The sequence below is a fragment of the Rana temporaria genome, chromosome 5 (genome assembly GCF_905171775.1).
Source record: "Rana temporaria chromosome 5, aRanTem1.1, whole genome shotgun sequence".
NCBI lineage: Eukaryota > Metazoa > Chordata > Amphibia > Anura > Ranidae > Rana > Rana temporaria.
This window is the reverse complement of record NC_053493.1, coordinates 169,208,459-169,230,105: the sequence shown is the minus strand read 5'-3', so window position 1 is coordinate 169,230,105 and position 21,647 is coordinate 169,208,459. Positions and strand designations below refer to the sequence as shown.

Sequence of the window (21,647 nt, the reverse complement as noted above, 5' to 3'; positions counted from 1 at the left end):
CTCTTCACTTGTTATATGAAAGAATCGGCAAACTCTGCATTGGAGATCGTCAGGGGGGTTAAATCGATCACGATTTTTAAATGATTAATTGTGCAGCTCTAATAAAGAGGACTGATTATTTTGAGGGCATGGCACAACGAGGCTGGGTTCACACTGTGTGCGGACATGGCTCACAGTAGGGGTCCGGTGCTTCCCTTTTCTCTGTCTCAGGGACAAATCAGGCCCGAATTCTTGCCTAAATTTGAACCTGAAATGGAGCCAAAGATGCACAGGACCCTTTTGCAATGTGCTCAGCGGCCACCCCTAAGATGTGTGGACCAGCCCCATTGAGATACGGTCAGTGTCCTGTCATGTGAATTGGATGGGGGAAAGCCACATCCAGTTGGCATCAGTGTACCAATCAAGAAACATTCACAAACTGCTTGCAGATTTACCGTTCTGCAATAATGACTTAGATGACTGCATTTCTTTAAACAATATTTTATTGTTATAGTAAAATATACACATAATGGTAAAGCCCAAATAAACATTCAGTTTAACCACTTCCCATCCGGGCCAATTCTGTCACTTTGCTCCTACATTTAAAAATCATACTTTTTTTTCTAGAAAAATACTCAGAACCCCCAAACATTATATATGTTTTTTTAGCAGAGACCCTAGAGAATAAAATGGCGGTCGTTGCAACATTTTATGTCAGACAGTGTTTGTGCAGCGATTTTTCGGGGAAAAAAAACTGTTTCATGAATTAAAAAAAACAAAACAGTAAAGTTAGCCCAATTTTATTGTATAATCTGAAAGATGTTACGCTGAGATACCTAACATGTCACACTTTAAAATTGCCACACTCTTGGAATGGCGCCAAACATTGGAACTTAAAACCACCTTGCGTGTGGTTTAAACGCTGTTTACATATGTGGGCGTGACGTAAGTATGCATTTGCTTCTGTGTGCGAGCACGCAGGTTGACAAAAGCGCTTTAAAAATGTAAACAAAATGTATTGTTTATTTTATTTGAATTTTTTTATTTTTACACTTTCCCTTTTAAAAAATGTTTTATCACTTTTATTCCTATTACAAAGAATGTAAACATCCCTTGTAATAGGAATAGTGCATGACAGGTCCTCTTTATGGAGAGATGTGGGGTCTATAAGACCCCACAACTCTCTTCCAGGCTGGAAAGCCTAAGATAAAAAATAAATATAAAAATAAACGATCTCAGGCTTTCCAGTCAAGTTCCCAGTTTACTTCCGCTGGCCCGGATATGACATCATAGCGTCACGTCCCCAGGCCTCCGAAGTTCATTGAGATGGTCAGGGACCATCTGGTCACCGGAAATCTCTACGGTTAACTTCCGGCGCCCCTGGATTCCTTCTCCAGCTCGCCGATCGCACAGGCGGGCCGGTAGAAGCACCGGAGGGCGGCGAGAGGGGGGGACGTCCCATCCCGCAGCCTATAAGAACGTTCAAGCAGCTGAACTGCCACTATGATTGTTCTTACAGTGCAGGGAATCACCGGATGAAAAATATGTTATCTGAATGATGCCTGCAGCTGCAGGCATCATTAAGATATCCCCACTCAAAGTACAGGACGTATGACGTACCTTGGGTGGGAAGAGGTTAAATCTGCTAAAAACATTCCAGGTGCATCACAACAAATGCAGCCACAGCCTAAGTAAAAAGAACTCTTGTCTGGATGGAAGTGGCGGTCTCTCTGCATGGGTTTGGCATGCTCACTGCTAAGTCAGACCTGTATTTTCACAATCTGCAAAGCTCCCTGCTGATTGCTACCTGCTGATCGAAGAGCTTTAGCTTTACCACAAGTGGTGAGTCAGATCTCTGCAGTGATACCACTGCACACAGATAGCAATGGTTTTTCCTGGCAGCATACTGGCAGGGGACAGACTTTTCTGCTCTGGCTGTGTCTGCTTTCTAAATGAAACAATGAAACAAACTGTGAAAATGTTGTATTGATGAATCTGAAATGTATTCAGCTGAATACAACTCAAAGTTCAGTTGGACTCTATTTTTTTTAGGTAATATTTTGTTAACAAAATTATGTTTAACTGATCTCACAGACAATAAAAAGGAGAGAGGGAAAGGAATGAAGGGCCGGCTAAAGCAAATATATATTTGGGGTTAAAAAAAAAACACCATATGCGTTTCATAAGCAGACTACAGAAACAGTTGTGCTGGTATGAAGACACGTTATTATTCAAATAAATATTGTTTAAGTAAGCATTATTTAAATTAAAATAATCTCAGACTCAGGATGTATTATTGTCTATAATAAATAGGCAGATGTGACAATGTGTTGACTGTGCCAATTAAAGCTGAACTCTTGGCAAATGGCTAAATACAGAGATAAAATACAACAAAGCTTAACCACTTAAGGACCGGACCAATATGCTGCTACATGACCCAAGGGGTTTTTACAATTCGGCACTGCGTCGCTTTAACAGACAATTGCACGGTCGAGCGACGTGGCTCCCAAACAAAATTGGCGTCCTTTTTCCCCCCACAAATAGAGCTTTCTTTTGGTGGTATTTGATCACCTCTGTGGTTTTTATTTTTTGCGCTATAAACAAAAATAGAGCGACAATTTTGAAAAAAATGCAATATTTTTTACTTTTTGCTATAATAAATATCCCCCAAAAACATATATAAAAAAAAAAAAAATTCCTCAGTTTATGCCGATACGTATTCTTTTACCTATTTTTGGTAAAATAAAAAAATCGCAATGAGCGTTTATCGATCGGTTTGCGCAAAATTTATAGCGTTTACAAAATAGGGGATAGTTTTATTGCATTTTTATAATTTTTTTTTTTTTTTACTACTAATGGCGGCCATCAGCGATTTTTTTCGTGACTGCGACATTATGGCGGACACTTTGGACAATTTTGACACATTTTTGGGACCATTGTCATTTTCACAGCAAAAATTGCATTTAAATTGCATTGTTTATTGTGAAAATGACAGTTGCAGTTTGGGAGTTAAACACAGGGGGCGCTGTAGGATTTAGTGTTCACCTAGTGTGTGTTTACAACTGTAGGGGGGTGTGGCTGTAGGACTGACGTCATCGATCTAGTCTTCCTATAAAAGGATGACTCGATCGATGCAGCGCCATAGTGAAGCACGGGGAAGCCGTGTTTACATACGGCTCTCCCCATTCTTCAGCTCCAGGGAGCGAACGTGGTCCCGGATAGCTCCCCGAGGGAATCCGCCCGCCGCATGTAGCGCGGGGGGTCCCGATCGGACCCGCGACCCGCGGAAAGGCAGGGACGTACAGGTACGCCAATGTGCCTGTACGTGCCATTCTGCCGACGTATATCTACATGCGGTGGTCGGGAAGCGGTTAATTCTATCAATTACAGTTATCCTAAAGGTTGAGGAGAAATCCACACAATAGGTTTTGGCTGTACCATAACTTTCAGGAGTTCCAGATTGTATGGGACTGTCCTGCCTTTTCAGCTTAGACCACAGCGGCTTTATCCAGCAAGGGCGCTGCCCCTGTACATTTTGTTCACAGTGGTTTGCATATGAATACAATTGCATACAGTATAGTTATATGCATTGATTTGAATATAAATGATATAATGGTGGAATTTGTGTACCGTGTTTCCCCGAAAATAAGACCTACCCTGATAATAAGACCTAGCAGGATTTTCAGGGAGGGCTGCAATATAAGCCCTACCCCGAAAATAAGACCTAGTTTAAAGTGGTTGTACACTGCTAGAATCCTCACTAATGCGGTGTTGTATAGTGTGAAGGGTGTGTGTTTGCTGTGGTCTGCTTTAATCGGGTACCTTCTTTTAGTTCCGCTATATAATCTCCAGATGCTCTCCCCTTCAATTCTTCTGGCTGTCAGTGGGGGATCTCGACCCCTCCTCCATGTGCATTGCTCAGAGCGGGCCACGGAAGCGCTGCTCAGCTAATCTTCACTGCTCTCCCCTTATCCTCTTCTGGCTGCTAGCAAGGGATCTCAACCCCCCTTCCTCTGCATTGCTCGGTGTGGGCAATGAAAGTGCCGTTCATGTGATCTCTGCTGCTCTCACCTTCTCCTGACTGTCAGTGGGGGATCTTGACCCCCCTCCCTCTGCATTGCTCGGTGCGGGCAATGAAAGTGCCGTTCATGTGATCATTGCTGCTTTCACCTTCTCCTGACTGTTAGTGGGGGATCTCCACCCTCCTCCCTCTGCATTGCTCGGAGCAGGTCATGGAAAGTGCCGTTCATCTATACTGCTCTCCCCTTCTCTTTACCTCCTATCAGCGGGGAATATTGGCCCCCCTTCTGCAGTGCTCTGTGCAAGGAAGACAGCTCAGGCAAGTCATGGAAGCTATAGGAAGGTGAGACATACACCTTTTGGATTGTATGTTGCTGTAGTGATGAGGATTCTGGCAGTTTACAAGCACTTTTGATATTATTAACACTTGGCACATTGCATGGCAAGCCCTACCCCGAAAATAAGCCCTACTGTGTTTTTGGTGGCCAAAATTAATATAAGACCCGGGCTTATTTTCTGGGAAACACGGTATTAATGAGCTATAGTGGCTCTTTCATATGCAGATCTTGCCTTCAGCTCATTTGTATGTTAAGCCGAGGGAGGGCTACTTCTTGGATTTGTTCACATCCACAGCTGAGGGGAAGTCTTCCCTCTGCCACTGCATATCAGATCCTGCAACTGGTGTGTCAAGGTTCCATCAGCTGGTAATATCTATCATTTGGCGTGCAGTACTGAGGTCCACCAGCAGGTGTCTCCTGGCAGTTTGGAACTGTCAGGGGAAGTTCTCCCTGCTGGTGTTGTGTCATCTTTGGGCCACAGTGCTGGCATCCACCAGGGGATGGATCCTGGCAGTATGGAGCAGATTTTACCTTCTGCAGTCAGGCTTTACCTGAGCTTGTTAGCAGGTAATAGTATAAATACCCGGCAAGTGCACACACACTTTGCCCTGGTATTGTCCTTGTGCCCTGACCTGCAGCCTGTTATCCTGATCCCTGTATCCTGAACCTGTTTGTATCTGTTCCTGTATCCTTGCCCTGCAGCCTTGTATCCCTGGATCCTTGCCCTGCAGCCTGATACCTTCCATCTTGTCCCTGCCTGTTTACTCCTGCCCCCCCCATCTGCTGATCTCCTGTTTATGATCCTGGCCTGGCTTGACTACGATTCTGGTATTCCCTTTGCTATATATGCTGGTTGGTTTACTATCACTGTTTTAGTTGTTTGGTTTGTTCACTCTGTTTGTATTAGTGGTGTATTCACATTTATATGCATTTACCTTAATAAATGTATTTAGTTTCACCTATTTATGTTTGGGTTTCCCCTGTTGCTATCCACACAGTTCTGGTCTTATCTGATACGTGACAGAATACCAGGGCCATCCCTGACCAGAAGTGCAAAGAGTTTGAGTATAGCCTCAGATTGATTTAATTAGAAAAAATAAAATGTACCATCATCCGAAATTAGTTAGGAAAAAGAGGGGGACCAGGAATAGAGGGGTAGCGGCTGCTAGTACCGCAGACTCACGCAAACTATTACCCAGTAAAAATGTGTATCAATGGACTTTCTCGGTACTGATAACATGAGTCGATATAGTAAAAATTCATTTATTATACATAAAAACATACAGTTTTCTATATATAAAACAAGGCTAGGACTAGCGACCTCACTTAAAGATACAGAAATGTTATTACAGACGGAAAGAACCGTAGGGTATCTGAGGTTGTGAGGAGGAGTCCTAGAGGAACCTCTACCAGTCTCGCGGGTGACCGCTTCTTCAGGAGGTATAGTCAGGAGTCAAGGACCGTAGCGAACAAGGGGGAACAAAAGTAGGTAAAACTCTATGATGGTAAAAGCATTCGATTAAGGGCAGCTAGGGAGCAGGCATCAAGGCAGGTAATTGATATTGGGGTGGCAAGCAGCTGAAGGTAATCAGCTTGAGGACCGAGACACGGAGACCCCCAACACTGAAAAACAGTGAGAGTTTGAGGGAGCCAGCAAAAATTACTGCACTGCCATGCAGCGTCCCAAAATTCAGCCCTAGGGGAGTCACAGAGGAGCTCCTCTGTGACTCCCCTAGGGCTGAATTTTGGGACGCTGCATGGCAGTGCGGTAATTTTTTTGTATTTTTCCTGATTGCTGCCCAGCCTGGTGTGTTCCTGTCTCCTGCCCAGCCTGGTGTGTTCCTGTCTGCTGCCCAGCCTGGTGTGTTCCTGTCTCCTGCCCAGCCTGGTGTGTTCCTGTCCGCTGCCCAGCTTGATGAGCACTGCAGGCTATGCTGATGCCGACCCATCAGCCGTTGCCGACAGGCTCTCTGTGAAGGGACACAGGCAGAGCTGCAGCTGTGGGGGATTTCCACCCCCTCCCTCTCCTCCTTGAGCCGAGTAGCTCTCATTCACCCAGCAATGCCTGCTGCTATTAGCTACATTCAGAGCCAATGGCTGGTAAACTAGAACCAAGAGGATTATGGGATATATAGTACCAGCAGGCCCCAGGATGATTCCCTTAGAGGACTGCAGCCCCTAACATGCCGAGCAGGAGGGGGAAGAGAGAAGAAGGGGGACCATCAGGCTGTAGGGTGGAGGGAGCCAGTGATTATATTATTATCGTCCAAGGTAAGAACTTACCTCCTCTCCACCTGGCTGCATCCACCCTTTCCTCCACCTGGCTGCAACCCCCCTGTCCTCCCCTCCACCTGGCTGCAACCACCCTTTCCTCCCCTCCACCTGACTGCAACCCCCTGTCCTCCCCTCCACCTGGCTGCATTCACCCTTTCCTCCACTCCACCTGGCTGCCACCCCCTGTCTTCCCCTCCACCTGGCTGCAACCACCCTTTCCTCCCCTGCACCTGGCTGCAGCCCCCCTGTCCTCCCCTCCACCTGGCTGCAACCCCCCTGTCCTCCCCTCCACCTGGCTGCAAACACCCTTTCATCCCCTCCACCCAGCTGCATCTACCCTTTCCTCCCCTCCACCTGGCTGCCACCCCCTGTCCTCCCCTCCACCTGGCTGCAACCACCCTTTTCTCCCCTCCACCTGGCTACAACCCCCCTGTCCTCCCCCCCACCTGGCTGCAACCACCCTGTCCTCCCCTCCACCCGGCTGCAACCCCCCTGTCCTCCCCTCCACCTGGCTGCAACCCCCTTGTCCTCCTCTTCACCTGGCTGCAACCACCCTGTCCTCCCCTCCACCTGGCTGCAACCCCCTTGTCCTCCCTTCCACCTGGATGCAACCCCCCTTTCCTCCCCTCCACCTGGCTGCAACCCCTCTGTCCTCCCCTCCACCTGGCTGCAACCCCCCTTTCCTCCCCTCCATCTGGCTGCAACCACCCTTTCCTCCCCTCCACCTGGCTGCAACTACCCTTTTCCCCCTCCACCTGGCTGCAACCACCCTTTCCTCCCCTCCACCTGGCTGCGACCCCCCTGTCCTCCCCTCCACCTGGCTGCAACCCCCCTTTCCTCCCCTCCATCTGGCTGCAACCACCCTTTCCTCCCCTCCACCTGGCTGCAACCCCCTGTCCTCCCCTTCACCTGGGCAGTGCCCCTCCCGAGATTAGACTATGGATCTGCCCCTGACTGGGAGGAGAGGATAATTTTTGGTTTTATTTTCTAAACTGGTCTGTGCGTTATGTACTTTTTGCACTATCTACATTACCTACTCCTGGCCCCTGCATTCACTGTGTCACACAGTTCTGACCCCTTCATTGTATGTTAAGCAGCACTCCTGAGTCCTGCACTCTATATTACGCACTCCTGACTCTGGACACCATACATTATGCACTACCGAGCCCTGTGCATTGTGCAATAACTCTTCCTGACAGCTGCCTCTGTGTGTCAATCACTCCTGACCCCTGCACTCTGTATTAAACACTCCTGAGCCCTTTCACTCTGTAAGGCATTGCCTCCTGAGCTCTGCACTCCAGACCCTTGTACTCCTCTCCCCTACATTTCATGTGTGACGCACTCCTGAACTCTGCACGTTAGACACTGTGTTGTATATTTCATATTCTTGAGCACTGAATTCTGTAAGCTGGGCTTTATAAAAACTACTCCTGACCACTGCACCCTATGTCCTTGAAGTTCTTTTTGTAAGGTAGGCTGTGTACAGAAAAGCATATATAATTGTAGCAATATGGACTACAATTGCAATGTGCGGTGAACCTCCGTTGTTTCTGTATATCGTGTTGTCCCGCTAGTGCCCAGTATCACTAACTGACATCATATTTGTGAGCCAAACATAAGGGATTAGTACCCTGTTTCCCCAAAAATAAGACCTACCCTGAAAATAAGACCTAGCGTTATTTTCCAGGGGGGCTGCAATATAAGCCCTACCCTGAAAATAAGCCCTAGTTAAAAATGCTTGTAAAATCCTATAATCGACTCTATTACAGTAGTATATAATGTACAATGTGTGTGGTTCTGTAATATAATTGCGGGGGAAGAGAGCTCCGGCAGGTAACAAGCACAGAGCGGCTCTATAACAAAGGTATTTGGCACAATTATATTACAGAAACACACACATTGTACATTATTTACTACTGTAATAAAGTGGATTATAGGATTTTACAAGCATTTAAACTCAGTTCACACTGGGGATTCCTGACAGGCAGGGAGGGAGAGGGGGAGATAAGACATCAAATTACATAGTAAGACCTACCCCGAAAATAAGCCCTACTGTGTCTTTTGTTGGCATAATTAATATAAGACCCAGGCTTATTTTCGGGGAAACACGGTAGTTCCTCAGGATGACAATTGCTCCGCATTACTATACACCTGGTCTACATATCCCAGGGATCTTTTCTACCATCAGAGAGATTGCTGGGAGGAGCTATAAAAGAAGCCAGAGACCCGCCTCACGCTCTCTTCCTCCTGGGGCTTGTGTGTGACAGACCTCTCTGTGCAGGGAGGGTGAGGTTGTGGCCTACCACGTGGGGTACAACACTTCAACCTGTATGAGAAGGGCCTAACACTGCTTGCTGTTCGTCAGACATTCATCCAGCAGCATCTCGGTCATCCGACACCCATGTTTCGAGCTTTGCATCGGGAGATCATCACAGCGGACCCGTTGCATGGACATTGCTCCGGAAACTGCTGTCCAGAAGGCATTGAATCATTGTGGTCATTGGTGAGTGGGCAATTGCCTACCTTTGCAAATCTTTTCTTTTCTCTGCTTTACCTTGGGAATACTTTGCTGCACCTATCTTTGAACACTGTACATAGGCATGTTTAGTTGCATCCATTTCAAGGAATACTATTGGCTTGTTACTGCACCTTATTAGATATAGTTAATAAGCTCTGACTGCCAGTGAAGACCATCAGGCCTGCAACATGGACATTGCTGTCATTACTACTTAAAGCGGAAGTAAACCCATCTATTTGATAGTTTAAAAAAACAGTTAACATTCCCGGCATGCCGGAAATGCTAGATGTCACATTTGCTTGTGCTCTCAACCAAACTGTCAAACCATCCAATGGCTGGTTTCATAACTGATCACATGTGCAGCATCGTGGCAGTTGCAGTTTAAACAGAGGCCAAGATGGCCGCTTCCTTGGCTGAAAACAATAGGAGGGTTTACTTCCACTTTAAAGGGCCCTCATATCGCTCTTATTAAACTTGATCTCTCATTAGGATTAAAGGTTAAATAGGCCAGTCTGGGTTCCCCCTTTAGAGGTTTTGAGAGAATTAATGCTTAACTCTTGCTTATCCTTTCAGGTCATGTTCCAATGGTATTCCTTTGTACATATGTGTATATAATATACCATTACAACCCAAATGATCTTAAAGCGGAGTTCCGGACACAATTTCACTTTTTAAATATAAATACCCCTGTAATACACAAGCTTAATGTATTCTAGTAAAGTTAGTCTGTAAACTAAGGTCCGTTTTGTTAGGTTGTTACAGCATTTAGACACTTTATAAAATAGAAATTGACTGGGGCCATCTTAAGTGTGGGCATCATGAAGCCAGACTGTATGACTTCCTGGATTTCAGCCTTGCAGATCTCGCACATGCTCAGTGCTGCACAGGCAGTGTAATGGACAGTACAGGCGCTGAAACCTGATCTGAAACCTAAGTCACATGATTCTTCGAGACTGGGGAGTGCACAGACTCCTGGAAAGTTACACCCACTACATTCCCAGGAGTCTGTGCGGTGTAAGTTAGGAAGCATTAAGCACCTAGGTGCAGGAAGTGGGAAAATTAATTATTCTGCCTAGCAACAACACTTTGAAGGCATCTAAAAAAAAAAAAAAATGACATTTTTTTAAAACTACTGATGTAATGTTATATTTATGGGTGGAACTCCACTTTAACCTTTGTTACTGTAGAGGAATTCCTCCGCTGAGATAGGACTGTTACCCAAAGCTCAGTGGATCTATTACCTCCTCTGTGTAACAATATTATTTCAGTAAACGTTAATAGAATAGAAACATACTGAGTTGTTTGACTTAAAGGGTCACTAAAGGACATTTTTTTTTTTTGCTGAAATGACAGTTTATTGGGTATAGACATAAAAATTAACTGATTCCTTTTAAAAATGATTAAAAATGTAATTTAATCTATCATATAATGTGCCTCTAGTTTCACTTTCGGTTTTAAAGGTACATACATGAAGTTCCGGGTGAGAGGTGAGTCGGGAAGACTCACAGAACAAAAACAAACAAATCCAGGGCAGTGTTTTGTTTTTAAAATGAATCTGATTGGTTCTGAGGAGTTTTAGACACACATTAAAGCGGGAGTTCAACTATTTCTTTTTTTTTTTTTCCTTAGCTTCCTGCTCGTTCGGTCTAGGGGAATCGGCTATTTGTATTAAAATATGATCCGTACTTACCCGTTTTCGAGCTGCATCTTCTTCCGTCGCTTCCGGGTATGGGTCTTCGGGAGCGGGCGTTCCTTCTTGATTGACAGTCTTCCGAGAGGCTTCCGACGGTCGCATCCATCGCGTCACTCGTAGCCGAAAGAAGCCGAACGTCGGTGCGGCTCTATACTGCGCCTGCGCACCGACGTTCGGCTTCTTTCGGAAAATCGTGACGCGACCGTCGGAAGCCTCTCGGAAGACTGTCAATCAAGAAGGAACGCCCATTCCCGCAGCCCATACCCGGAAGCGACGGAGAGGATGCATCTCGTAAACAGGTAAGTAATGCTCATATTTTAAAACAAATAGCCAATTCCCCTAGTAAAAACAAGCAGGAATCTAAGGCTAAAAAATGCCCTCTAAGGGTGAACCACCGCTTTAATGACAGCTTAGACCACCGTGAAAATCTCCCAGTACCATGGTTATAAGGAAACAGGCAACCAGGAAGTGTGGAGATCACAGCAGAATTACAGCTACTTCAAAGCAAAAACGAACAATGAGGACATGAAACCAGTACTGCAGTAAGGTAAAGAAAGCTATTTAGCTAAAAAAAAAAATTCCTTTAGTGACCCTTTAATACTTTAGGTGGTGCAAAGATGTCTGAACCCAGGGTGTCAGGTGGGTTGGAATGTTCACAAGGTCATGGCGGTGAAGATGAGCAGGTAAATCCAAGCAGTCCTCAAGGGGGTCGTGCTACATAATGGAACAGATTTATTTTTTAAACATGGGTTCGCTGAGGTTTGTATGGGCCTGTTAGAGTCTTGCTTGGGGCACAGTCATTGAACAATAAACAAACACTCTGGCATTATTGGACCGTGAGTTCTCATTTTGGGTTGGTTCCTACTGGTGCAATGTCTGACATCGGATGTGATTTGCACTGCACTGCAGTGCATATAAAATGCGATCTCTGTGTGATGCGATTTCAGCTATACAGATAGTATGGCTGGATACGCATTGCATTCTGACCAAAGTCGCAGAGGACCCTTTTTTGGTCAGCAGCAGAATTGGATCGCATGGGTGTTCACAATTTGTGGACTACAATTTGTGCCCGAATTTGCAGTTCGCACTGCGATATGCAAACTGATTTGGAAGGGGTTAAGTGTGTCCTAGGGAGTGATTCTAACTGTTAGGGGACGTGGCTACGAGTGACACATCACTGATCGCTGCTCCCGATGAGAGGGAGCAGACGATCAGTGACCTGTCACTACGAAGAACACTGACATCTCCCCGTTCTTCAGCTCCGTGACACGATCGCGGGACACCGGCGGACATTGAATTTTTGGGTCCCGCGGGCACGATCACGGAGCTCGCGGCAGGGGCGCACGTGACCACACGACGGCAAATTTATAGGGACATACATGTACGCCCAATTGCCTGTCCGTGCCATTCTGTCGATGTATAAGTTCATGCGGCGGTCGGCAAGCAGTTAAAGGACAAGTGTGCATCTCCTAACATGTTTAATCAATGGAAATGGTTGCCCGTGTTGAAATGACAAGGTTACTGCTAAAGAAATTTCATATAAAACACATTCAACTCAGCTCAGTACAGCTCTGTTTGCTGGTGAATTTAAATAATTTTGTTATACTGTGTACTAATCTATTTTAACCACTTGCCGACCAGCCACTTATACTGCGGTAGATTAGTTTGGCTACGCAAATCGCCATAGGTGTACGTCGGGCTCGTACGTGTCTTTCTGTGGGTGCGTGTGCCGATTGCCCAGTGGGGGAGCGGACTCGGTGTCTGCCGGCCGCCCGCGATCGTTTCCCACAGAGACAGAACAGGGATCTGCCAAAGTAAGCAAGGCAGATCTCCTTTCTGTCAGGAGATGACAAAGAGATTCTATTTTTCTGCTATGCAGGAAGACGGATTTGTGTGTTGTCCCAGGCAGCCCAACCCCCATACAGTTCGAAAAAACACACCCAGGGAACACATTAAACCCCTTGATCGCCCCTGATGTTAACCCCTTCCCTGCCAGTGCCATTAGTACAATGTCAGTGCATATGTTTAGCACTGATCACTGTAATAATATCACTAGTCCCCAAAAAAGTGTCAAAAATGTCAGTTAGGTGTCTGATCTGTCCGCCGCAATGTTGCAGTCCTGCTAAAAATCATAGATGACCGCCATTACTAGTAAAAAAATATAAATAAAAATGCCATAAATCTATCCCCTATTTTGTAGATGCTATAACTTTTGCGCAAACCAATCAATATACGCTTATTTATTTATTTTTTACCAAAAATATGTAGCAGAATACAAATTGACTCAAATTGATTAAAAAATTTGATTTTGAAATTCTTTTTATTGGGTATGTTTCATAGCAGAAAAAAATATTGTTTTTGTTTCAAAATTGTGGGATTTTTTTGTTTATAACACAAAAATAAAAACCGCAGAGGTGATCAAATACCACCAAAAGAAAGCTCTATTTGTGGGGGAAAAAAGGATATCAATTTTGATTGGGTACAGCATCGCACGACTGCACAATTGTCAGCTAAAGCAACACAGTGCCGTATCGCAAAAAATGGCTTGGTCAATAAGGGGGTAAATCCTTCCGGGGCTGAAGTGGTTAACCATCATTTTTTTTCAAATATATTATAAATAGAAATCCAGCAAATTACTTTTTAAATAATATTTGGTAAACCAAAAAGACCAAAAAGGCAAAACCGTGGCCGCTAAAGGAGGAAGTGAAATTAGATGGGCTTAAATCAGGTAAGTGAACAGAAAAAATATAAATAAATTGCCAATTCATTTTAAGGATGCACATTAGGGCTACATGGTGAGGAGTGAAAAATGTGGGTGGAACTCCGCTTTAAAGTGGAGGTTCACCCAAAAAAAAAATTTTTAACATTACATTCAGCCGAGTTGTCCTAATGACAATCGGCTGTTTTTTTCGTACATACCTTATTTTCACGGCCGCTTCCGGGTATGTCTTCTGCGGGACTGGGCGTTCCTATCTGATTGACAGGCTTCTGACCGTCGCATACTACGCGTCACGAGTTGCCGAAAGCAGCCGAACGTCGGTGCGCAGGCGCTGTATAGAGCCGCACCGACGTTCGGCTTCTTTCGGCAACTTGTGACGCGTAGTATGCGACGGTCGGAAGCCTGTCAATCAGATAGGAACGCCCAGTCCCGGAGAAGACATACCCGGAAGCGGCGGTGAAATAAGGTATGTACGAAAAAAAAAAAAAGAACAGCCGATTATCATTAGGACTACTCGGCTGAATGTAATGTTAAAAATGTATTTTTGGGTGAACCCCCGCTTTAACTACATGGCAAATGAGGTTCAATGTAGAACATTTTTAAATAATGCATTTGGGTGGCAAAAATACGAATGCAATCTATACACTGGGAGAGAACCTCTGGGAGAATCTAGGATGGAAAAGGACCCGGGGGTCCTAGTAGATAATAGGCTCAGCAATAGAATGCAATGCCAAGCTGCTGCTAACAAAGCAAACAGAACATTGCCATGCATTAAAAAGGGGATTAACTCAAGAGATAAAACGATAATTCTCCTGTTCTACAAGACTCTGGTCCGGCCGCACCTAGAGTATGCTGTCCAGTTCTGGACACCAGTCCTCAGGAAGGATGTACTGGAAATAGAAATAATATAAAGAAGGGCAACAAAGCTAATAAAGGGTTTGGAGGATATGAGTTATGAGGAAAGGTTGCGAGCACTGAACTTATTCTCTCTGGAAAAGAGACGCTTGAGAGGGAATATGATTTCAATTTACAAATACCATACTGGTGACACTACAATAGGGATGAAACTTTTTCGCGGAAGGGAGTTTAACAGGACACGTGGTCACTCATTAAAATTAGAAGAAAAGAGGTTTACCCTTAAACTACGTAGAGGGTTCTTTACTGTAAGAGCGGCAAAGATGTGGAATTCCCTTCCATAGGCGGTGGTCTCAGCAGGGGGCATCGATGGTTTTAAGAAACTATTAGATAAGCACCTGAAGGTTATCCTATTGACCCCCTCCCTCCTCCCCCATCTGCTTGAGGCAGGATTTGACACTAGGACGCTTTCGGATCACTCCCCATACTGGATCAGGCTGAGGCTTCCGTCACCCCCTACATCCCAGACGTGGCGCCTCAACCCATTTTGGTTGAGTGTTTTACCGGACCTGGCGTCCATAGGATCTGAATGGGACCGTTTCTTTAATACGAACGACGGCTCTGCCTCGGCGGGTCCTGTGTGGGAAGCCTTTAAGCTTCACGTCCGCATGTTTCTCTCCTCTCGTATCAACAGGCACAAGGCCTCTTCCAGACTGTTGATCCAACAGGCCGAGACACAGCTTAGGGCCCTCGAACGAGCCTTTCAGGCTGACCCGTCGGACACTACAGCCTCCCAGCTGCGCCTACAGACCAGGCTGACAGATCAATTACACCTTGAAAAGGCTCGTCGGGGTATTTTTTTCAGCAAGCAGCGTACGTATGAGCACGGAGAACGAGCCGGTCGTCTCCTTGCTTATATGGCACACCTATATCATAAACCCCCAGTGATTGTGGCCCTCCGCGCGGAGTCCGGGGTTCTACTCTCGGACCCCGATCGGGTAGCGGAAGAGTTTAGGGCCTTTTATTCGAAGCTCTACACCTCTACGGCGCAACACTCCGCGGAAGACCTTACTGCCCTCCTGCAGGGTGTTACCTTCCCTACATTATCTTCGGACCAAGTTACTATGCTTGAGGCTCCCATTACCACTGTCTGTATCGAGACGGCTCTGGCCAGCCTCCCCACCTCTAAAACCCCGGGCTCGGACGGGCTGCCCTTTGATTTTTATAAATCCTTTCGAGATACCCTTGTTCCCAGGCTCTGCGCGCTATATAATTACGTTTTTGACGCGGGTGCGCTTCCCCCTTCCATGAGTGAAGCTCATATTGTCCTCATACCAAAGCCAGGCAAGGACCCCCTGCTCCCTGAGTCCTACCGTCCCATCTCACTCCTTCAGCTGGACGTGAAGATCCTTGCTAAAATCCTTGCCCTGCGTCTCAATAAAGTTATCGCTAGCCTGATTCACCCTGATCAGACTGGGTTCATGCCCAACAAAAATACGGCCTTCAACCTCCGTAGGCTGTACATGAACCTCCAGGCCCAGCATGCGGAGGTGGGCTCCAGAGTACTAGTTAGCCTCGATGCGGCCAAGGCCTTCGATTCGGTTGAATGGAAGTACTTGTGGGAATGCCTGGGTAGGTTTGGATTCGGCCCCCGCTACATAAAATGGATTCAACTACTATATCATGCCCCCACGGCGCGTATTAGAGTTAATGGTAGAACCTCCCCCCCTTCTTCCTGTCCCGTGGCACACGTCAGGGCTGCCCCGTCTCGCCTATGCTGTACGCTCTCGCCGTAGAACCCCTCAGTATAGCCCTACGCAGCCACCCTGGGATCAGCGGGTTGCGCTGCGGTCGTGTCACTGAACTTCTTAGCCTATATGCAGATGACATGCTCCTTTACCTATCGGATGCAGGCCCCTCCCTACAGACGGCCCTTCAAGTCATAACTCAATTCGGGGAATTTTCAGGTCTACAGATTAACTGGGCTAAATCACATATCCTCCCTCTAGATCTAGGCCCCCCCACCGAGATCCAGGCGGCCCTCCCATTGGTGCGCACGGACGTTATCAAATATTTAGGTGTTCATGTTACCAGATCCCCCTCAGACTATATACGTCTTAACGTCGAGCCACTCTTCCACATCCTAGAATCCAAAACGCAAACATGGTCCCGACTCCCTCTTGGGGTGATGGGCCGCATAGGCCTGGTTAAGATGATCCTCCTCCCGAAGCTACTCTATGCCTTTTGGCATGCCCCGTTGTACATCCCTCCTCGTATTTTTAAAGCTATGGAGTCCATCCTTAACTCATTTATCTGGGGCCCCTCTCGGCATAAATTGTCATGGCGGGTGCTGAAGTGCCCCTCCAGTCAAGGTGGCGCCTCGGTTCCTGACCTTTTTCTTTATTATGTTGCATCCCAGCTCTCCCATTTTTATTACATCCATCATTCCGATAGGGGACGTTACCTGGCCATGGTGTGTTCCAAAACCCCGGGCCCGGTCTCGCACCCCTTCCAGGTTATGTTCTGCGAGCCTCGTGGCTCCAGGCGGGCGGACGCTGGGAGCCAACTGCTCTTTCATCACCGCAAAATCTGGCACATCGCCATGTCAGTCGGTAAGGCCCCCACTCCACATTCCCACACACCCCTTTGGGATAATCCTCTCGTGCCCGAGCTTGCCACGGTCCCTGACCGTGGCGTTTGGATCAGGAGCGGTATTATTTACCTTACACAAGTCGTCGCGCACGGTTCGGTCAGGTCCTTCCAATCCCTCAAAGATGCCCACTCCCTAGCCAACCACGTTTTTCCGTTATCTCCAACTTCGCCACGCAATCACCACACAATTCGGTAATAGTATTCCACAGCTCGAAATCCCACTTCCCGTTGATAATGTTTTGGGTTCGGACCCTAAGAAACTGATCTCCCAATTTTATTCATACCTCCTGGTTCCCTCGGCGGACGCCACCCTTCAGCGGGCTAAGTCCCGTTGGGAGCCCGATCTGGGGGTGCTGTCGCCGGGTGAATGGGACGAAGTCCTTACTAACTGCAAGTTAGTCTCTCCTAAAATATCAGACCGTCTAACCCAACTATATATCCTGCACCGGTCCTATCTGACGCCTCGCCGGCTCTCAAAGTTTAGGCCGGGTAGTGACCCCAACTGCCCGGGCTGTGGTTCCCCTGAAGCTACCCTCTACCACCTCCTCTGGGAATGCCCCTGCGTGAAATGCTTCTGGACCCAGGTAGTCCGGTTTCTCCACGACCGAATGGGCTCCCCTCTCTCCCTTAGCCCCCGACAATGTCTGTTCGGGATATTTTCGCTGTCTGAGGCCGAGAAATACCTCAACACATTTTTGCAAGAGACTCTGTTCCTCGCGAGGCTTCAGATAGCGAAAACCTGGCTGAGGGGTCCCCCTCCCACCCTGCAACAATGGATCAAGGCCGTCAACGACACCCTGCCTTTCAAGAAGCTTCTTTATACCCATAGGGGATGCCCCGGTAAATACAACAAGATCTGGGATAGATGGCTGGGGGAAGCCTCCTCCTGTGATACCCCTACTGGTTAACACCCCTCACAGGCACCTGCTTGACACCCCCGGGTTAAGGCCCCCATCACCTACGTGACATGTCTCTTAGCCCCTTTTTCGCATTGCCATATGCCACTTATCTTGTCTTTGTTATGTCTGTTATGCCTGTACTTTTGACATTACCATGTATCCTTGCTTGTGGTGCATGTTGCACCGTTTATTACACTGTCTGTAACCATCCCTTGCTCTATGCTCAATAAACGTCATTTTGATTTAAAAAAAAGATAAGCACCTGAAGGACCACAACATACAGGCAGCCCTCAAAAAATCCACTCGCCTGCTCGCATTTTGCGAGTGGATTTTGAGGGCTGCCTGGGAGCCGGGGGGGGGGGGGGAGAGCATCGCCAGCAGCCTGTGTGGAATGAGAGTCCTTCTCCCAGTGACCGTGGAGGGGGGAGAGAGCCGCCCGGATGTTTAGAGCGCAGTGCGGGGAACACAGGATAACAGTTTTCATTTTAATTGCCGTGTTTCCCGACGCTCGCTGTCAGATCCAGCTCCGCCTCCTGGTCCCGAAACTTTGATAGACAGATCACCCATCCAATCCTGGTGACGGGTGATCTGTCAATCAAAGTTTCGGGACCAGGAGGCGGGGCTGAATATGACGTTCAGCGGCGGGAACACGGCAAGTAAAATGAAAACTGTTATCCTGTGTTCCCTGCGCTGTACTCTGATCACCTGGGCGGCTCTGCTGTTCCTCTCCTCCCCTGCACACAGGAACCAGGTAGGCTGCATAGTGGACACAGGCTGCATGGTGGACACGGGGTGCATGTGGTGGACACGGGCTGCATGTGGTGGACACGGGCTGCATGTGGTGGACACGGGCTGCATGTGGTGGACACGGGCTGCATTTGGTGGACACGGGCTGCATTTGGTGGACACGGGCTGCATTTGGTGGACACGGGCTGCATGTGGTGGACACGAGCTGCATATGGTGAACACGGGCTGCATATGGTGAACACGGGCTGCATTTGGTGGACACGGGCTGCATTTGGTGGACACGAGTTGCATTTGGTGGACACGAGTTGCATTTGGTGAACACGGGCTGCATTTGGTGAACACGGGCTGCATTTGGTGGACACGGGCTGTGCATGGTGGACACGGGCTGCATGGTGGACACGGGCTGCATTTGGTGGACATGGGCTGCATTTGGTGGACACAAGGCTGCATTGGTGGGCATAGGTAGCCTGCATTGGTAGGCACGGATACAGTTGTTAATATTTATTTTTATAACTTAATTCTGCATAAAAAAAACTAAGTGTTATTTCATGAGATAATTTATGAGGGCATGTTTAGGGGCGAAATTAGGGGCGGGGCGGGCTGGGTGGGGCAACTGGTGGCGAGTAACCCTTGAGGCCTGGCTAGTAGCTCAGGACTTGAAATTTTGAGCCCTGATACAGGGATATACAAGGTAATACTGACATATAATCACACACATAGGTTGGACTTGATGGACTTGTGTCTTTTTTCTTTTTTTTCATTCAAATTTAAGTTTATTTTCAATATAAGTAGAAGATACAATTACATTAAAATATCGGAAGGTATATCAATGGCATATATAAATATAATCATTAAATTACAATTCATATCTAATATTCCTACCTCACTGTCTGCCGTCTACACCTAACAAGTCCATAGATTCAGTATCATGTAAAATGAGAATGGAAATATAAATATGTAAAAAGACTTTAGTCATCTAAAATAATAATTTATATTCAATAAAAATGTCTTCATATATCATGGAATCCCTATACCCATCAATACCACCCAATATATTATAGGATATAATGCGTATACCAGATTAAATATTGGAATCTATTTAAAGGATAGATTTCTAGAACATTTCCACCCTCTCTGACACCCCTAATGGGATCAATCTGTGTCTAAGAAGTATAGCAATCCTTTCAATCCCACCTCCCTCCAAATATTAAAATTGGAACATTCTGGCATCCAAAAAAAAAAAAAAAAACATATTCCTAAAGTCTTAAACCAACCGAAATTCCCAAAAGGAAAAAGGGAATTCTACAATCATGTTCATATAATCATAACTTTTCAAAATAAAACATACCGAGGATGCTTTATTCTAAGGATATCATCCTCGTAGAAAAAATAAAAAATAAATAAAAGAAGAATTAAAGATAAGAAGAAAGAAGAATGAAAGAAAGAAAGAGGAGTGAAAGAAACAAGAAGATAAAGAGAAATAGTCAGCCCGCCCGCCAACAGTTCACTGCAATCTGAAGTCACAATTATCATCTGTATATTCATGGGGTATAAGATATCCCCATGTATTTCAACCAAGGTTCCCAAATGTCATGGAAATTAGTATTTTTATCTAACATGGAACATACCCTCTTTTCTTGTTCCATAATCCATGTAACTTTTCTTTTCATGTATAAGATGGAAACAGTTGGTTTTTTCCATGCAGCTGCTATAGTGATTCTGGCACCTGTCATAATAAATAGGATGAGCTGTCTGGTGACCTTGGAAATCTGAGGTAACATCCCATTAAGTAAAGCAATTGTAGGAGACTGATGTAAGTTACAGCCCGTGACTCGTCTGACAATAGTAAACACCTTATTCCAGTATCCCCTTATCTTAGGACATTCCCACCATATATGTATCATAGATCCCAATCCTTGGCAATCCCTAAAACATAATGGTGAAGATGACGGATACATGGAGACCAGTTTAAGAGGGACCAAATACCACCTAGTATAAATTTTTACATTAGCTTCTATAAGATATATATTCATAAAGCCTTTAACAGATCTGGTATAATTTTTACACCAGTCTGTTAAGTCCCATTCATCATTAAGTTCTCTTTCCCAAGCCAGCATATGAGGTAATTTGGTGTCATTTACAGCAAGCGATTTATAAATAACTGAAATATTACCTTTCCTGATTAAATCCCGGTCACATTTATTTTCATAAGGTGTCAAAAGTCCAGAGATCGAATCACTATTCCATAGACTATGAGCGTGGTCACTCAATTGAGAAAATCTTATTCTCTCTGAAAGAGGAAGACCAAGATTATCTATAAAATGTTGTTCGGGAAGGGGACCTGAACGTGAAAAGAAGCGCCCTATACGGTACAACCCCTTATCATGCCACCATTTGAAGGAATCCTTATCAATTTTAGAAATAAAGGATGGGTCTTGAAATATACTCGATAAAGGTCGACCCTTAGAGATTAGAGAAGGATTGTTTTTAAGTGAGTCCCATAAGACTAAAGCTTGAGATAGAGTCGGCGATAATATAGAAGGTCTATTCTTGGTAGAACTCCACATTAAATTCTCTATCGTAAGAGTTGGTGAAGCCTGTTCTTCAATTTCAATCCAATCTGGACGGTCATGCTTGAGATAAATTTCTGATAATTGCGCTAATCTCGCTGATTGATCGTACCAGAATAAATTTGGAACCCCCAGACCACCTTGTTCAGGTAAATTAAAAAGAGTACGAGATGGAAGGCGTGGACCCTTTTTGTTCCAAATAAGCTTGGTAATATTACCTTGAAAGGACTTTAAGTGACCTTTTATTATCGGTATAGGTAATCACCGAAAAAGATACAGAAGCCTAGGAAGTAAAGTCATCTTGACAGAGTTAATCCTGCCAATCCAACCTATATTCTGAGTACCCCAGTCATTCAAATCCTTCTCAAGTTTCCTATACATAG

At 45.9% G+C, this 21,647-nt stretch overlaps 1 protein-coding gene across 1 annotated transcript in view; it reads right to left on the bottom strand.

The window, feature by feature from the left end:
• Positions 1–21,647, bottom strand: part of SLC12A7 (solute carrier family 12 member 7) — a 574,243-nt gene that overhangs the window by 445,459 nt on the left and 107,137 nt on the right. The window lies entirely within an intron of this gene.